Genomic DNA, 19373 nt, shown 5'->3' on the forward strand with positions numbered 1-19373 from the left:
TTCCAGAGATCAAGTAGAAACTACCAGGGCAAAGGAACTCCTTGAGCTTGTACTGACAGTTAAAATGTGCCAAATCTACACAAATCACCACATTTAAACACAATAAATACCCTCACTGACGTTTCTCCACTTGTTCCACTTCTCCGCAGGGCACTCCCTGCCCCCACAGCCTGCCCCAGCAAGTGCCTCAAGCATCACCCGGCCGCTTCAAGCACAGGTAGAACTCAACTCCCCCGCGCCATGGGTGAACTCACTTGTTCGCTCTCTCTTTCATACACTACACTCTTGCACGACTACAAACACATTAACATTAACCACACAATGCATTCACCATACAATGATACAGTGTCCGGACACCCCACACACACACACACACAGGTTCACTCGACCCACCCCCAGGGTCGCTAGCGGTCTGCTCTATCAGGCAGTGAACCCTCGTCTCCCAGTCGCTCCATCCACTGGTCTGCCTGCAGGTACAGGAACATCTCGCTCAGACGTCTCTGAGTGACTTACTCAGACTTACTCAGAATCCTATCACTCTCTCCCGGGGCCTTTGACATACATACCGTATGCTCTGCAGGCCAGCAGGTCCTTGTCTGTCTCTACAGGAAGCAAGCCGAGATGAGCGGAGCTCCTCCGGGAAAATCCCAGGGCGCGCCTCGCAGGTCCATCACTTCTGCCCCTGTGGGGACAGAGACTGTCCCACCTGGGTTGCCAAAATGTTTTGTGGAGATATAGCCAAAAACTCCACAACTTTTGTGAAAGTTGTAAAGCCAGTATGTTTATTATTACAGCGCTGGACGCATGTGGGAATCGTTCCCGTAAAATGACATGCGTACCTCTGGGAACTTCAGGTCCCTTTTTATCCCCCTCTCAGATACACATGCATACAATTTCACAATAGGTTCATACATATTCATTTTTACGAATTTCGCATGACATTTGCTGCTAGTTCTTCTTTATCAGAAAGAATTCCTAGGTCAGGTTGACCTGCTTTCCCAGCAGTTTCTGTCTCTCTTTATCACCCTCTGTCTCCCCCCCTTACCTCTGTCCTTCATTGAAGCAGTTTCTCTTGAGCCTAGGCCTTGCGTTCAGGCTACACAGACTCAAAGATGTACATTCCACCTAAATCAAAATGGATTTCTACTCTGGGGAATTTTTACTCGATCTCAAAATGAAACAAAAAGGAAGAGTTGTAGAGTTGTAGGCCTGTGAGCCTACAGGGGTGAGGGCAACAGCAATGCCCTGGAGAGATGCACCTTAGGCTCCTGGCATTCCTCACAGCTCAGGGTAAGGAAAGAAGTTTCCTCCATGGTGCTCTGAAGCACTATGTTAATTTGTCCCAGTTCTATCCTCCCCATTGGCCCATTGGCCTTCTCTATCCTTTTACCCTCATATGTTCATGTACTGGTGAGTTCTCCCTTCCCTGTCTTCCCGTTAGTTTATGTCCCTGGCAATCCACCCCCCAGCATTTCCTATCAGTGTCTTTCCCTGTATACCACCGCTAAACCCTTAGATCCCTGATGCTCTCCTCCATGCCATCTTTTCCTGTATGTATACCCTAAACCCTCCTTTGTCTTTGTCTTTAAGCCCTAGACCCCAGGAGCATTAGATCTTAATAAAGCCTTGTTAGAACTCCATGCCTGGACCCTCCTGCGTCTCCACTGCCGAGCTGCTGTGTACGTGTGTGTATCTGTGTGTCTGTGTGTCTGTGTGTGTGTCTGTCTGTGTCTGTGTCTGTGTATCTGTGTGTCTGTGTGTGTGTGTGCTGGTGCTCTCGTGGCTCCTACCCATTAGCACAAAACACTCTCGAGGAAAGTTGTGCCCACCACCACCACAGACCACAACAGTGCCCCTTGGGACCAAGAGGCCATTGTGACACTGTGGAACCAAGGAGAGCATTGCTGCACTGCCAGACCTCATGGAACCAAGGATCCATTGTGACACTGCAGGGCCCAAGGATCTGAGGGACTTTGTGACACCAAGAGGGTCCCATGGAACCAAAGGGCCATTGTGACACTGGGAGGCCTCATGGAATCGTGGAGACCATTGGGACACGCTGGGAAAATCTGGTGACACCAAGCTGGGTGTGAGTGTGGATCTGCTGGAGGGTAGGAGGGCTCTGCACAGGGCCCTGGACAGGCTGGATCCAGGGCCCAAATCCAACAAGGTGAGCTTTAACAAGTCCCAGTGCCGGGTCCTGCACTTTGGCCACAACAACCCCTGCAGCACTACAGGCTGGGGACAGAGTGGCTGGAGAGCAGCCAGGCAGAAAGGGACCTGCAGGGACTGATGGACAGCAGGCTGGACATGAGGCAGCAGTGTGCCCAGGTGGCCAAGAAGGCCAATGGCTCCAGGCCTGGATCAGGAATGGTGTGGCCAGCAGGAGCAGGGCAGGGATTCTTCTCCTGTGCTGAGCACTGGTTGGGAAACACCTCAAATTCTGTGTCCAGTTCTGGGCCCCCCAATTTAGGAAGGACATGGAGGGGCTGGAGCGTGTCCAGAGAAGGGCAACAAGGCTGGGGAGGGGTCTGGAACACAAGTCCTGTGAGGAGTGGCTGAGGGAACTGCTGGGGTGGTTTATCCTGGAGAAGAGGAGGCTCAGGGCAGACAAGGCAATGTCAGGGCACAGGTTGGACTTGATGATCTCCAAGGTCTTTTCCAGCCTTGCTGATTCTGTGATTCTCTGAAACCACCCTTGGAGCAGTTGCAGGATGAGCCCTGGGCCTCCTCTTCAGCAGCTCCAGCAGCCCAGGTCCCTCAGCTTCTCCTGGCAGCCCCAAAGCCCATCCTGTCAGTCCTGCAGAGCCTCTGCAGCTCCTCCTCACTGTCCAGAACAGGGAGCCCCAGAGGCAGACCCAGCAGCCCAGATGTGCCCCCCTGGCCTGGGGTGCCTCTGGCAAGGGAGCAGCAGCAGGCACTGCAGGAGCCTGCAGACAATTCCTGCAGCACTTGTAGGATGATCCTGCTGCCCAAGGGACGTTCCCATGGGGCCAAGTCAGGAACTGCAATGGGGAGTGGGGCCAGAGAGGAAAGGGCAAACAGGGATGGGCTGTTTGCAGGGGAGAGAGCAGGGGTGGGCAAGAAGAAGAAATTCGAAGCAGGAGGAATGGAGAAAGCAAAGGTGCAGCAGAAGAAATTCTCAGGGCAGTTTGGGGGTGGCTGCCAGGCAGCCCTGGCTCTGAGCAACAGCGTCTGCAGTGGCACAGGAAACTCCCAGCTGATGGGAACAAACTTTCTGGCTGAGTGCAGAGGCCAGGACAAAGCTGAGTGGTTTCCCTGGTGTCCCCCAGGTCTTGCTGGCCCCAGGGGCTGATGGCATTTGTGCTCCCTCAGGTTCATGCCCCCACAGCAACAGCATGGGGGTGCTGGCCCTGCTGTGTGCAATGCAAACAGGGGCTGCTGAGGCAGTGCTGCCGTGTCTGTGCCTGCAAGGATGGGGCACCTGTGTGAGCTGGGGGAGAGGCCAGGGCTGCAGAGGGGGGATGTTGTTGGCAGCTGCATGAGGACGCTCTGGGACGCTGCCCTGGGCTGTGCAGCGCACTGGGCATGGATCAGCCCCTGCTCTGCTGCTCCTTCCCATCTGGCCCAGGGTCCTTGCAGAGCCCCAGCCATGCTGTTTGCCCCCAGCCTGCCCACGGCCAGCCTGGGGCTGCTGACGGGGGTTTCTGGGCTGAGCATTGGCCTGGCCGTGTTCTTGAGAGAGCCTGGGCAAGGAGCCTGGAGCCCCCAGGGCCTGGCCTGAGGCGGCAGCGCTGCCCCAGCAGTGCCCATGGCCTGGCCCTGCTGCAGCCCCGGCACTGCCACCCCCAGGGCTGTGCCCGGCCCCGAGAGCACTCAGGCCCTGCAGCAACACCAGGGCCACCAGGGCAGCGGGGCAGGGCCACGGCAGCAGCACTGGCAACACCAAGTGCTGCTGCTGCTGCTGCTGCTGCTGGGCACAGCTGCTGGGCCAGCACTGATCTGCCCCAGCTCTGCACACAGACATTGCTGCTGCAGCTCCAGAGAAGGCAACACAAGGGCATCTCTGCAGAAAAGTCTGCTGGGAGGTCTCTTAGTTCCTTTAAAGGCACCAAGAGAGCAGCCCCTCTTTGACGCAGTCTGTAGGCACAGGGAAGGAAGGTGGAGAGAAACAAAATGAGAAATGGCCCAAAAATTGACATTTATTTATGGACAATATGAAATACCTAAACAAAAAGGGGAAAAAATCCACCACCAAACCAACAAGAAATATCAAAAATTACTTTTATTACAAGTGATTTGCAAACACTGGCCAGCAGTTTAATGTTTATGAAAGCATCCAGTCATCAGTCTCCTCACTGCAGCCTTGAGCTCCTGGTTCCTCAGGCTGTAGATGAGGGGGTTCAGGGCTGGAGGTACCACTGAGTACAGAACTGACAGGGCCAGATCCAGCGATGGGGAGGACATGGAGGGGGGCTTCAGATGAGCAAAGATTAAAGTGCTGAGGAACTGGGAGACCACAGCCAGGTGAGGGAGGCAGGTGGAAAAGGCTTTGTGCCGTCCCTGCTCAGAGGGGATCCTCAGCACAACCCTGAAGATCTGCACATAGGAGAAAACAATGAACACAAAACAGACCAAACCTAAAAAGGCACTGACAGCAATGAGCCCCAGTTCCCTGAGGTTTGAGTGTGAGCAAGAGAGCTTGAGGATCTGTGGGATTTCACAGAAGAACTGGCCCAGGGCATTGCCATGGCACAGGGGCAGGGAAAATGTATTGGCTGTGTGCACGAGAGCATTGAGAAAGGCACTGGCCCAGGCAGCTGCTGCCATGTGGGCACAAGCTCTGCTGCCCAGGAGGGTCCCGTAGTGCAGGGGTTTGCAGATGGACACGTAGCGGTCGTAGCACATCACGGTCAGGAGGAAAAGCTCTGCTGAGATGAAGAACATAAAGAAAAAGAGCTGAGCAGCACATGCAGTGTAGGAGATGTTGCTGGTGTCCCAGAGGGAATTGTGCATGGCTTTGGGGACAGTGGTGCAGATGGAGCCCAGGTCAGCGAGGGCCAGGTTGAGCAGGAAGAAGAACATGGGCGTGTGCAGGTGGTGGCTGCAGGCTACGGCGCTGATGATGAGGCCGTTGCCCAGGAGGGCAGCCAGGGAGATGCCCAGCAAGAGGCAGAAGTGCAGGAGCTGCAGCTGCCGCGTGTCTGCCAATGCCAGCAGCAGGAAGTGCCTGGTGGAGCTGCTGTTGGACATTTCTTCTGTCTTGGCATGGGGATCTGTAAGAAAAGTAATCATGGAATAGTTGGGTTTGGAGAGGACTTGAAATATCCCAGCACAGCCTGGGGGCACTTTCCCCCCACTGCCTGCCCAGGGCTCTGCTGCCTGGAGCTGTCCCTGCCAGCAGCTGCTTCCCTGTGCCCAGGGCTGGGCCCTGCCAGTGCTGCCAGAGCCCAGCCCAGCCCTGGGGGCTCAGCTCTGCCCTGCAGAGCCCTCCCAGCTCAGGCACTGCCCAGGGGCAGCTCTGGCTCTGCAGGCTCTGATGGCAACATCAGAGCAACCCTGAGGAGGCTGGAAAAGCAACACTGATGCTGCCTCTAAGGGGTCCTGTGGTGATTGCTGTTGCTGCCTGGTTTTTACAGATGTCAGAGAAAATTTCTTTATTTTTTTTCTCCATGAACTGAGAGATGAAGATATACATGAAGATTCTCATCCCAGCAACCCACAGCAGTAGATTTAGAAAGCAGGATTTTCTCTCTTATGCAGCCCCTGCCTTGCTGTTTTCCCTGTATAATCTACTTGGAAATGTTCTGCAGTTAAATGCCATGCTGGGAGCAGTCCTGAACAATGCAGCATCCTCCCCACACAAGGAGAACACTTCCAAGCCTCACCAGCTGTCTCCTGCCACCCAGATCTTGTCCCCCAGTGCTGGGAGCAGCTGCCACGGCTGGCTGAGAGCTGTCCCTGGCAGGCAGCAGAGTCCCTGCCCCAGCACAGCGCCCTGGGCTGCAGGACCCTGCTCTGCAGGACAGCCCTGGGCACCCCTGGCTGCTCTGCACAAGAGACAAGCAGAGAATGGACTCACAGGCTCTGCAGGCATTGGCATGTTCCAGCTTGAGGAGATGGCTCCAGGAGCTGCAGCTGCATTGTCCTGCAGCCAGAGGTTCCTGTGCCAAGGGCTGGCAGTGATTGTGCCCCAGGCACTTCTCAGCCCCTTCCCAGCCCTGACTGATTGAAGCTCTCTGTGCCTCTGGGCTGTGCCCGGGCTGGCTGCAGGCAGTGCCCCAGCCCTGCTGGGCTGGCACAAGAGCTGCTCATCCAGGGAAATGTGCTTTTGAAGCTCTTCTTGGTGAGCAGGAGCTGCCTCTGTGCCAGGAGCCCAGCCCAGCTCAGCAGCACAGACACAGCACAAGGACTTTAATCAGCCTCTGGGGCTTTGTGCTCAGGCCCTGAACATCAGTCCCTGAGAGAGAGCTGAAGAAACCTCTGCAGAACTCCAAGGCAGAATCCAACTCCAAACTTTCTTGGACTTTTAATGGGCCCCAGAGAGGGACACGACTGAGCAAGTGTCCCCAGGCCCCAGGCAGAGCAGAGAACACCAGGCAGTGATGACAGGTGGGGACAAAGAGAAGCCAAGTCTTGGTGCCCTGGGGCACAGCAGGGTCTGTGCCAGCAAGGGCTGGGAGGAGACACCTTGTCCTGAGGCCCTGGGGCCTCCTGGCACAGCCCCAGCCAGGCTGGGCACTGTCAGCCCCTTGTGCTGCCCTCAGCATCCCCCCCTAGCCCACATCCCAGTGGCCTCAAGGATCTGCTGCAAGGAGTCCCTGGGGAGCCTTGCTCAGCAATGGCCCTGGGGGCTCCTTCATGCTCCCTGCTGGGACTGCAGGTTTTTCAAAGGACTTGGGCTTTGGCTTTGGCCTTAGAGTCTCTGAGAGGTTTGTGCAATCATGGCCTCCAATTATCTGCTGTAATTAGTCCCTGGAGAGGCTTTGTCAGTAACAACAGTCAGTGGGGCTCATTAATACTACAGGTTACTTCAGTTATTTGAAGGTACTTGGTGTTTCCCTTTTGATACAGACTCTGTGAGAGGTTTGTGCAATCATGCCCCAATTATCTGCTTTAATGAGTCCCTGGAGAGCTTTGTACTGACACTCAGTGGGGCTCATTAATACTTTCAGATACTCAAGGTTTTTAAGACACTTTGGATTTTCCTTTCCACTCTGAATCTCTGAGAGGTGTTTTTTCCAATTCTGGCCTCCAGTTCTCCCCTCCCAGGAGTCCATGAGGAGCCTGTGTTTGGGATGGACCTCAGAGGGACCCATTCATGCTTTGAGACACTCTGAGTTTTTCCTCTTACTTTGACTCCTGGAAAAGTTTCTGCAATCTCAGGCCCTGAGGTTCCAGGGCTCAGCTCCAAATGCACCACGGGGCTCATTAGGGTCAAGAAAGTCCTGACACACCATGACTCTGCCTTGATTTCCCTCGGCTCTGGAGCGTTTATTAGGCAGATTTCCTTTTACAGTTGTGGAGAAATATTTCAATGAGCTTCTAAGAAATAAGTAATCCTATTTTAAAGAGTGTATTTTATTACTGTTCTCTTCAGAGAAGAGCTGATTGCAGCTTTCTGTCATTTATATTGATGTAGGGCCGCTCCTGAGGAGGTCTCACCAGGTCAGAGAAGTTTTACCTTGAGAGCTGACCCAGTGTGGACAACCTTGCCCCACATTCCCCAACCTCATGTGAGAAACCATTTTCACTTTCAAAAATTTAAAATATCAAGATCTTATCAAAATACAACAGAAGACTGAATAAAGAAAATAACACAGTGCGAGAAGCAAAGGATTCAGTCAGGATGTGCTCATCTACAAAATGGCTGTTCTGTCTTTTATACCTCTGGCCCCTCCCAAAGTCTTGTCAATCGACTCCTTCTTCACTGTCCAGTGGTGGAGATCACTGTCTCACACCTTGATTGGAGGTCAGGTGTCACAGACATCTTTTCATGAAAAATCCTTTCTTTAGGATGTTTCCTCCTGAGAAGCTGAGAAGCCTCAGGAACAAAATGTAAACAATGGTTATCTGCTGCTGTGGAATGCAACAGGTGGATCTGTGATTGGTCTCATAGAGTTGTTTCTAATGAATGGCCAATCATGGTCAGATGGCTTGGACTCTCTGTCTGAGACAGATGCTTTTGTTATCATTCCATTCTATTCTTAGCTTAGCCAGCCTTCTGATGAAACCTTTTCTTCTATTCTTTTAGCATAGTTTTAATGTAATATATATAATAAAATAATAAATAAACCTTCTGAAACATGGAGTCAACATTCTCATCTCTTCCCTCATCCAAGAACCCCTGTGAACATCACCACAGTCAGGTGCTGCCATAGGAACAAGCCAACCCTCCCAAATGCCCCAGCTACTGAGGCCATCCTGTGATAGCAATGCAAGCGGGAGGGGAAGGATAACTATACAGCTACAAAACTTCTCCTAACATGTATTTAATATCCAACCCTTAATTGTGAGAGTCAACCTTAGGATTACGCATCTATAACAAGCCCCCTTTTTCTTTTTCTAGAAGTCATTTGGCTCAAACAGTTAAGTAAAAAATTTTCTTTGTCTCTTGAATGAGTCATACCAGCATCTGTTGATGTGGGCAAGGACAGTGGGAACAGGAGAAAAAATCTCAGGTTTTCCTTAGACACACTTATTTGGAATGGACAAAAGGGCATCCCAGAGGTCCAGTGTGGCTTTGACTCCCATCTACCGTGCCTGTGTGGCTGCTACCCATAGTTGGTGCATCTTAGGGGTGAGCACAGAGGCCAGCTCGGTCCTGCCCTCCAGTCCCTGTTGAATTAAAAGACAACTAAGGAATTACAGAGGTCTGGAATGGCCTTTTGTCCCTACCTTACCGTGCCTACGGGGTTGCTACCCACAGCAGGGCTATGGAGCCTTCTTGGTAGCAAACAAAGGGGCCAACCCGGCCTTGCCCTCCTTCCTTTGTCTTATTTTCTTAAAGAAGCTGCCCCATTACCTTTTACAGTCCCTTGTGTACTTCTCCTCAACAGATGCTGGTAATTCTCACCCATGAAAACAGGAAGACAGTTCTTGAGCTGGTTGGTGGAAGCTTGACTCTACTTTTTGAGCATCTTGGTGTTTTTCTGGTTGTCTCAGTCTCTGCTTGAGAGTCAATCTTGTTTCACCCAGCCTGGATGTTATAGTCCACTCTTTGGGTTCTTCTCCTGGGCCTTTGACTCTGTTGCCATGAGTCCATCCCTGCTCTGCAGCTCGCACGGCCGATTCGGTGGTGAGCAGTGCCTGAAAGGGACCTTCCCACTGAGGAGTTAGAGGCTGATCTCTCCATGGCTTAATCATCACCCAATCCCCGGGATTAATATTATGGATTCTGAAATCCAGGGTGGTAGTTTGAGGAACTGCCCCTTTATGTCTTAGCCCTTCTAAGGTTTGTGCTATAGACATCACTTATTTCTTGGCATTGGCTTCCCCTTCCTCATAGGTGGCAGCCTTCTGGGGTGAGGTCAGGAAGGGAAACCCAAACATCATTTCATAGGGTGACAGCCCCAGATCTGACCGGGGTTGGGTTCTAATTCTTAATAAGGCCAAAAGGAGATATTTTATCCATGACATTCAGGTTTCAATCATTATCTTAACTAGAGCTGTTTTAAGAGATTGATTCATTCTCTCAACCCAACGGGAACTCTGTGGATGCCATGAAGTGTGTAATTCCCATTTTACTCACAGGGCCTGAACAACTTTCTGCAATATCTTTAATGTGAAGTGAGTTCCCCAGTCTAAATCAATCCTGTTTGCCATCCCATATTGGGGTATGATTGATTCTAGAAGCGTTTTACTCACAACATTGGCATTGGCTTTCACAGTGGGCACCATCTCTACCCAATGAGTCACATGATCTACTATCACTGGCAAAAACTTCCACTGTTGTACCTGGGGAAGCTCAGTAAAGTCTACTTGGATGTTTTGAAAAGGCTGTAAGGTTACTTCTCACCCTCCTCTGGGTGTTTTCCTCATGATCTTCTGATTTATTTGTTGACATATCACACACTGTTCAGTCACCTGCTTAGCTATCCCAAAAATTCCTATGCATCCCAAATCCCTCAGAAATTGATCACTTAGTACTTGTGTACCCCAATGTGTTGTCCCATGTATGCCTTCTAGCATTTTCTTGGCAAGGGGTTTATTCAACATTTGCCTCCCATCTGCTGATCTCCACTTCCCTTTGTTATCTTTCTTGACTTCTATTTTAAGGAGTTCTTCCTCTTCTGTCCCACTGAATGCAGGGACTTTTTGCATTTCTCTCATGGGTGTTAATACTATTATTAGTTTTTCTGTCTCTGATTCAGTTGCAGTTTTAGCCTCTAAATCAGCTAAATTGTTCCCTTGTGCCCCTTTTTGATGTCCTTCAACATATACCACCACTACTTCCTCTGGTAATTGTAAGGTTTCTAACTCTTCTAAAAGAAATTTTTTGTGAATCAGTCACTTTCCTTTTGAATTGAATAGCCCCCTCTCTTCCCAAATTTTTCCAAAGGCATGCACTGTTCCAAAAGCATATTTTCAGTCTGTATATGTTGTTCCCCTTTTCTGTGCTAATATTTCCAGAGCTCACTTTAGGGCATACAACTCACACCTTGGGCTGACCAGTTGGAAGATAACTTTCTCTTTTCTATGGCCACCATCCCTTCATGCACTATAGCGTACCCCGATACCCTGTGCCCCTTTATTACCTGTGAAGATCCATCGATGTTCAGTCATTTTCCACCTTGGAGTGGTTGATCTGTTAGGTCCTCTCTTCCTTTAGTTTAATAGTTTATAACCTCTAGGCAATTATGTATTAGTTCCTCATGTGGTTCTCCATATAAAAACTGGGCAGGGTTGAGTTGGTTACTCAGAATTAGCTCTAAATCATTAGCTATTAAGATCGCTTCATAATTTAACATACAGGAATCAGTGAGCCATTTCTCAGCCTTTTGGCTTAGGATACTTCTAACTGAGTGTGGGGTATATATTTTCAATTTTCCCGTAAAAGTTAATGTCTTGGTTTGAAAAGACAAGTGTCCACTAAGGAAGGCAGGAGCTTCCCTTGAAATGGAAAATGTAAACCCCCTCCCTCTGAATTATTATAATTTTGAAATTAAGAGGCTCTCAGGCAAAGATATTGGCATAGGAATAACAGTTCTTCACTAGGAAAACTAAAAATACAAATGTAATAGTACAAACAAAAAAATAACAACCTACTGACAGAGTCAGAATACGTGTTGGTCGGGTGTTGGCAGCAGTCCCATTCAGTGGTGGCTGCAGTGCTCCTGCAGTGACAGGTGTGGTTCTGTTGGAGCAGGGATCCTGCAGAAGGGTGGAGTTTTCCTCTGAAGGTCCAGTGGTGGTGTAGATGAGCCTGATCTTCCTCTGGGAATCCAGTGGGGAAGAAAGCTGCTCCTCTGGGCATCCAGTGGTGCTGAAAGCTGCTCCTCTGGGAATCCAGTGGGGAAAAGGCTGTACTGGTGTCCCAAAATCTCAGATTATATCCAGGTAGGAATGCTTGGCTCCTCCCTCTGGGTGGAGCATCTCACAATGTCATGATGTAATTGTTATCAGTCATGCAGTGAGACTCAATGGCCCATTGACAGAAGATACCTCCCCAGAGGGAGGATTGGTTGAGGGAAAGATAAAGAAAAACTGCCCAATTAACAGAAGATAACTGCCTCACCTCTTACAGACAGGAATTGAATACAACCCCAGCTACGTCTTTCAACTTAAGACATTTACAAAGGTTGCCATTTTAAGTTCTAACTGAGTTTGGCCTCCCTATTTTTTTTTCCTACATGCTCTAGCCACCCCCTTAAATACTTCCTGAGAGACCTGACCCTCCTTCCAAAGCTGATACATCCTCTTTTTATTCTTAACTTCCTCCAAAACCTCCTTGCCCATCCAGGCTGGGCATTTGCCTCATCGACTTGTCTTTCAGCACACAGGGACAGTCTGTTCCTGTATCCTCAAGGTCTCTGTTTTGAAGCACACCCACCCTTCCTGAACTCCTTTGTTTTTAAGGAACTCTCTGAATAAGTCTCCTAAACAGGCCAAAGTCTGTCCTCTGGAAATCCAATGTAAAAGCCTTATTGATGTTCCTCCTGACTTCACTGAATATTGAGAACTGTATAATTTCACAATCACTGTTCCCCAAGTGGCCTCCAACCACCACATCTCCCACCAGCCCATCTCTACTTGCAAACAACAGATCTAACACAGTCCCTCCCCTGATGGGCTTACCCATCTGCTGCCACAAAAAGTTGTCCTCCACAAACTCTAAAAATTTCCTGGACTGCCTTTTTTCAGCTGTTTTAACTTCCCAGCAAATGTCTGGCAGGTTGAAATCACCAACAAGAACAAGAGCTGATGATCCAGAAACATTCTCTAGCTGTTTATAGAATGAGTTGTCCATCTCTTCTTCCTGGTTGGGTGGACAATAACAGACTCCCAGTAGGATGTCAGCCTTGTTGGCCTTCCCCCTAATTCTCACCCACAGGCATTCAACTTCATCATCATTAGTTTCAATACCTATGGTGTCCAAAGCCTCCCTAATATAAAGGGCCACCCCTCCACCTCTTCTCCCTTTCCTGTCTCTCCTGAAGAGCTTGTAGCCATCCAGTGCGGCGCTCCAGCCATGTGAGTCATCCCACCACGTTTCCCTGATGCCAATTACATCACAGCTCTGCTGCTGCGCCATGGCCTCCAGCTCTTCTTGTTTGTTACCCATGCTGCATGCACTGGTATACATGCACCTCAGCTGGGCTGCTGATTTCAGCCCTAACTCAGGCTTGCCACCCTTGGGCCTGCTTCCAGACAGCCAGATGCATCCCCTTCCCCCTTCAAACCTAATTTAAAGCCCTCTCAACGAGTTCTGCCAGTTCATGAGCAAAAAATCTTCTGCCCTTAACAGAGAGATGGATCGCATCTGGTTCCAGTAGAGCAGGTGCTGTAAAAGTTGCCCCGTGATCAATGAATCCAAAATTCTGCTGATGACACCAACCATTGAGCCACTTGTTAATAATGTGAGCTCTCCTATTCCTTTCACCGTTTTTCTCAACCACCAAAGGGCCTGAGGAAAAGGCTACCTGTGTCCCTGTCCTATCAACCACTTGTCCCAGCGCCCTAAAGTCCCTTTTAATTGTCCTGACATTCCTCTTTTCAATCTCATCACTGCCAGCCTGGATATCAGCAGTGGGTAATAATCAGAGGGCTGAATCACCCCAGGCAGTCTCTCAGTAATATCCCATATCCAGGCCCCAGGGAGGCAGCAGACCTCTCTGTGGGGTGGGTCTGGTTGACATATGGGGCCCTCTGTTCCCCTCAGAAGGGAGTCACCCACCATGATTACCCTTCTTTCCTTTTGGATGTTAGAGGTGGCAGTCCCTCTCACAGATCAATCATAATTGGGATGCTCACTGGGCAGATAATTTTCTTCTAAATCATTTGGCTGATGCTCCAGATCCAGGGGTTCATACCTATTCTGAAGTGGACCTGGCTAGGGGATGGGGGTTGGGAGGGGTTTTTATTAATACTTATTGATAAAAGGAGTTTTTTGTTAATACTATAATTATTAAGGGCCCCTTTCCTCAAGCAGGGACCCAGTTCCAGTCCCCTTCATCTACCAAGCGTTCTTCTATTGCCTGACAGTGGAAGGCAGAGGAGTCCTCTGACCCTTGGTGGGCTTCCCTCAAGGATGGAAGGGCAATCCACTGATCTATTTCCCTTTCACTTTCCCTGATACTCCTTATTCTTTCAACTTCCTCTCTAAGGTCAGCCACCAATGTGAGAAGATCATCCACCTACTCACACCTCGGGCAAGTTCCGTCCTCAACCTCCCTGAAACCACAGAGAAGCTCAAACACTCCGCACAGGAATGAGTCTGTGCAGACACATCCTTTTTGGAGGGTTCCATTTGGTTACACAGATTTGCACTAACTAGGGGTTTTGATCATGTGAGGACCATTACTAACAGAAACCCTGGAACCAAACAACAAAAACACCAACAGCAACACACAGCAAACCTTTTGAACAGGGGACTCCTGGAAACCTGCAACCCTGCCGGTGTGAACTGCTGCACAAACTACCACGCCACGCCCTCAGAGCCATGCCAGGCCCCTGTTTGCCCACAAACTGCCCTGCCACGCCCCTGTTTGCCCACTCCAGGTCATTCTGCTCCCCAGAGGCCTCTATTAAAGCACCCACCTCACGCCACAGCTGAGAAAAACCCCTCTAAGCACCTGTGTGGACTAACAAGCACAACACAACCCACCTGCTAAGTGACACTATGGGGGTGCAGCCCCATCCTGCTCCCAGGGAGGGGGGTTTGGGAGCTTAGAAATGGTCCTTGGGCCTCAGCATTGCAGGTAAATTAAGGCAAACCCATTCTCTCTTCACATGGCAAAGAGGAAAACGGTTCCTGGATACCCACAGCATGGACCAGAGAAAGATGTTAACCCCAGGTGAATGACCTTTTTTCCCCACCTCCACAAGAACCACCGGGACCCCATTGCAGAGAAGCCCAGGGTCACCAAGGACAGATGGGACACTGCTGGAGCCAAGAGTCTTGTACTCTGTTTGGTCTCTTTCCCACCCCAGTCCTGATCTTCCCCACACCCGTGCACCCCTACTCTTTCCTTCCCCACCCATCCTCCATCTTCCCCTTTTTCCTTCTCACTCTCCTGTTTCCTATCCCTTTCTATCTGTCTCCTGCCCATTTATTGTTCAATAAATTCCTTGTTGTTGACTTTTTACATGATCTCCTGGATTGCTCATCATTCTCAAAGGAGAACCCAAAATACACATCAACCACAGCTTGAATCACATGCTGAGGAGCCTCACTTTATTTATGCCAACTGATAAGCATAAATCATAATAAATAGAGCTTTAGTTAAATTCTACACCATGCACCACATGTCTTTCTCAGATGTGGTTGCAATCTGCTGTAATAGCAATTAAAAGGAAAAGCAATGAGGGCACCTTGACCACTGAAAAACAAAAGGTAATTTGGGATTATCACACTCTCTTGGAAAGTGTGTCCAATCTTAGTGACATCTTGTTAATGACACTTCTTATCCCATTGATGGTAAAGCCACAGCTTTTCTTTTAACAATACTCTATGCCTTATACCTAATTATAGTGCTGATTAAATCCCAATGGAACTGTCCTCTATCTGTTAGAACATACAAGTGTGAGCCCCAAATGGGAGCAAATGGCCAGCTGTGGATGTTGATGCCTGACGGACAGGAACAGCAAGGATTTATTTGTGAAAAGAATACTATTAACAACTAAGACATTTGCCTTGACTCTTAAGAAAACGTCAAGATCCTGTTGAAACCCCAGTGACTGTACTTGCATATGCTGGAAATGGATGTATCTGTATGAGAACTTGGTGTGATTCTATGTTTACAGAAAACACCACCTGAGAGACATCTGATCGCTCTAATAGCGATCTGTAGTTTTAGCAAAATGATGGGATGCAGCTCCCTCACAACTCAGCAATTGCTACAATCCAACTGCACACTGTGTCAAGTTTCATTGCCTGGAGTGAATCTGGCATTAGCAAGAACCTATTGCAATATGATGATATGAGTCCACACTGAAATGGATTACAGCATAACAAAGAAACTGCATTACCACCCATTGTCAGGCAGAGAAGATGCACCATGTCCTAGAAAGAGGGAAGAAAGATAGAGAGCATTGCTGGTGGGAAACCAGTTTTGGATGGCCACCTAGAGCAACTGGAATTTTGAATTTAATGTTGCATCCAACTGTAGTTTTGTTAGTTTTGGCTTTATCGTGTTCACTGCTCATAATCATCCTGTATACCCTGACAGAAGATAAACCAAATTATATCTATCAAACATGTAAACCACCTACAATGAACTCACCACATGTAATGTTACATAATTTCACTACTTCTGACCCATAAATGAGAAAACCTATCAATTAATTGTACCCTTACCTCTAATCTGCAATATGCCACATAGTTATGACAAAGACACAAGAGTTTCTTACCACTCAAGGAGATGGTAATGTTTATTAAATGTAGGCACAGGGTAAAGAGACTCAAAGCTGGGCACAGGATATGAGGTGTGACCTCACCACTGCCCAGCACAGAGGGACAGTCAGAGCCCTGGTCCTGCTGGCCACACTATGGCTGACACAGAACACCAGGATGCCCCTGGCATATGCCTGACCATAATTCCACCCTTCCCCACCCACCCTATGAAATAAAGAATGGGCATTTTCCTTGGCCCTCCTTCGTTATTAATATTTTTTAAAAAACACACTTTCTATAGTCTTTTCTTTCCTTTCTATAGTACCATCCAGATTTCCTTTCCTTTCTATAGTACCCTCCAGATTAAGTTCAAATGGAGCTTTTGCCTTCCTGATGGTCTTTCTACAGGAGGTCAGGGCTGAGGGCTGGGACCCAGGGTGGGCTGGGTGGGAAAAGCCCTTTGGCACTTTGGCTCAGGGCTTCCTTGGGGATGTTAAGGGGAGGAACACAAGGTGGGACAAGAGAGAGCTGCAGAACATTGAGAGAGGAACAAGAGCAGGCAAAGTTGAGGGGCAAAGGCATTAAAAAAGCCTTTGTGCCCAGGGGCATCAGCATGGAAACCACCAGGCCTCTGGGAGAAAGGGTGGCCATGCCCACAGGCCTTTGTGACCTGCGGTGACATCGGGCCCAGAGGCCATTGTGACCCGGGTGCATGTCATGGGCCTTGGGGCTGCCAATCCCTGCAGCGGCCACTCCCAGGAGAGCAGCTCTCTGAGGAGGCAGCAGCTTCTCTGGAGGCAGCAGCTCCCCTGGGCGGTTGTGGCCAGTGTTCACCACAATGTGGAAGAAGGAGGAGGTGAATGCCCACGGCCAGCCCCGTGAGGGGCAGCCACTGCTGTACCGGCGGCGACAGGTGAGGGACAGGGATGGAGGGAGAGTCTGCAGTGGGACCTGGGGGAAGCCCTGGGGCAGAGACAGCCAGGCCTGGCACCAGGCCATGCTCTGTGGAGGGGACAGCACTGGGATGGCCCAGGCACAGCAATGCCCAGAGGCAGCGAGCCCAGCTGGGAACCCGGCCCAGCCTGGCTGCTGTGGCCAGCACCTGCCTTGGGGCCAGGCCTGGGCTTGATGAGGGACACCGTGCCCACACAGCCAGCTCCATCCTGTGCCTCCTCCTGCTTCCCACAGGTGACCCACAGGCAGCCACAGGCGGCACCTCAGGTCACCTGGACGACCATCACGCCCATCCCTGGGGACAGGCCCACTCTGTTCCCCAAACCCATCCGGTCATGGAGCCCCACCTGGTCCTGCACACGCAGGGGCAGCCAAGAGGGCAGGCGCTCAGTGCCCCACAGCCGTGTCACAGGGCCACAGAGATTGTCCGTGTCGGACTTGCCACCTCTCCACGGCCCTAAGGTGACACTGGCACCTCCAGGCCAGCTCAGTGGTCAAATGTCCAGCGTGTCCACTGGCAGTGCCAAGCTGCCCCCTCTGCCAGCAGCACCTGCAGCAGCAGCCTCATCCTCTCCCAGAGGCACAGCCCATGCTGTGGGCCCCATGGCCCGGGCCCAGCCAGAGCGTGTGCCACCTTCTCCATGGGGCACTCTGGCTGCAGGCAGAGCCCAGGGAACGCCTTCCCTGGGGAGCAGAACGGAAGGGCTCTGGCAGGGGTCAGCGGCAAGGCAGGGCCACCGCCTGCCCCCCGTGACACCTGCACGTGGCGCGCCGCTCCGCACTGGGGCCTGGCCGGCCTGGAAGCACCTGGGGCGCTCTGGGAAAGAGGAGGGCATTGAGGTGCAGGAAGGGCATGGTGGCCACATCTACAAAGACCTTTTTGGAGGCCTCAGCCCACACCCATCAGAAGACAGGTCCATTGTGTCCACCTGCAGTCACAAACAGTCAAGCGCCCACCAAGAGGTGGATGCAGAGCCCCAGGAGCTGCCCAGTGCTTCCAGCTCAACCAAAGGCTCCACAGAAGAGGCAGCAAAGTGCTCTGAGCTCCCTTCCTCTGCCCAGTTGGCAGAGCAGAGCTCTGTCTCTGGAAACTCACAGCCCTGGGACACTCCTGTCAAGGGGCTGGAGGAAAAGCGAGAGGAGGAAGAGCTCCCAGAAGCACAGGCAGCAGGACAGTGGGACAGCGACCTGCAGAGTTTGTGGCTGGCCCTGTTCTTGAAGGAGAATGAGGTAGAGGCAGAAGCTTCTGCCCTGGCTGGAGATCCCTGGGACGGGGGCCACAGCAAGCTCCTCCTCACATCAGTGCCTGAGGAAAGCTCAGGCTTCTCAGCTTCTCCTTTCTCTGGAGTCCCCTGTGAGCAAAGGGCAACTCGTCAGCCAGCCAAGCATGCTGCACTTCACAAGCAGCTGTGCATGGGGCCTGAGGATTTGCTACAACTTAGGAGCAAAAAGAGAGAGGAGCTGGAGAAGCTGGAGGAAGAGAAAATGCATGCAGAGCTCTTTGGAGACATCTCCTCCTCCATGAGCAATGAAGAAAGCCCCATGACATCCAGCTACAGCCTCAGGGATCCATCAGGTGCCACCTTGGAACCAGTTGCAGACTCCTTGGTGCCACTCAGCTCTTGCTGTGTGACCAGAGATGTCACAGCAGAGACACAAAACTGCTCAGAGCCTGTGTCTCCTGAGCTGTTTGCAGACTTGGGCTCTGACTCTGAGGACTCACCGTGCCTGGAAACTCTGCTGAAAGAGCTCCTGGAGAAGGGGGAGCAAGAAGTGGCAAGAGAGAGGGACAGAGAGGTAGAGAGCCCATTGTCACTCCCACTGCGAGACCGAGAGTTAGAGCCAGTGCCTACATCTCCAGACAGTGACCTCAGCGACCAGGGGCACGGCGAGCCTCTCCACAGGGCTTTGCTCAAAGAGCCGAATGTGTCTGTGGGTTGTGCCCTGCCTGCTGACCCTGCGGAGGAGGCAGAAGAAGCAGGCATGGAGGCTGGCCGTGCCCAGGCCGCCCCTGCCCAGGCAAAGCCCTGCGGGCAGGAGCCGCCGGCAGGAGCTTGCCCGGAGCCTGCCCAGCCCCTGGCACGCAGCGTTCCTGCCCGCCCCGCTGGCAGCGCAGCCGCCCCGCAGCCCCCGGCCCCGCGGCCACGGCGCTCCATGGCCAGGACGGCCCGGCGGGCGCTGCGCCGCCTTTTCTCCTTCAGCTGCCTCAGGGGGCAGCCAGAGCAGTGAGCCCGGGGCCCGCACCAGGACCATGCCCAGAGACGCCGGCTCCCCCTGAGCACGCCCAGCTCCCGGGGGCAGCGGCCGGTCCCAGAGCCGCCGGCAGCAGGGACAGACCAACCCTGGGCACACAGCCATGGATGGGTGGGTGGTGGCCAAGGCAAACACTTGCCAAAGGTAGGTC

Source organism: Agelaius phoeniceus (assembly GCF_051311805.1).
Source record: "Agelaius phoeniceus isolate bAgePho1 chromosome W unlocalized genomic scaffold, bAgePho1.hap1 SUPER_W_unloc_2, whole genome shotgun sequence".
Classification (NCBI taxonomy): domain Eukaryota; kingdom Metazoa; phylum Chordata; class Aves; order Passeriformes; family Icteridae; genus Agelaius; species Agelaius phoeniceus.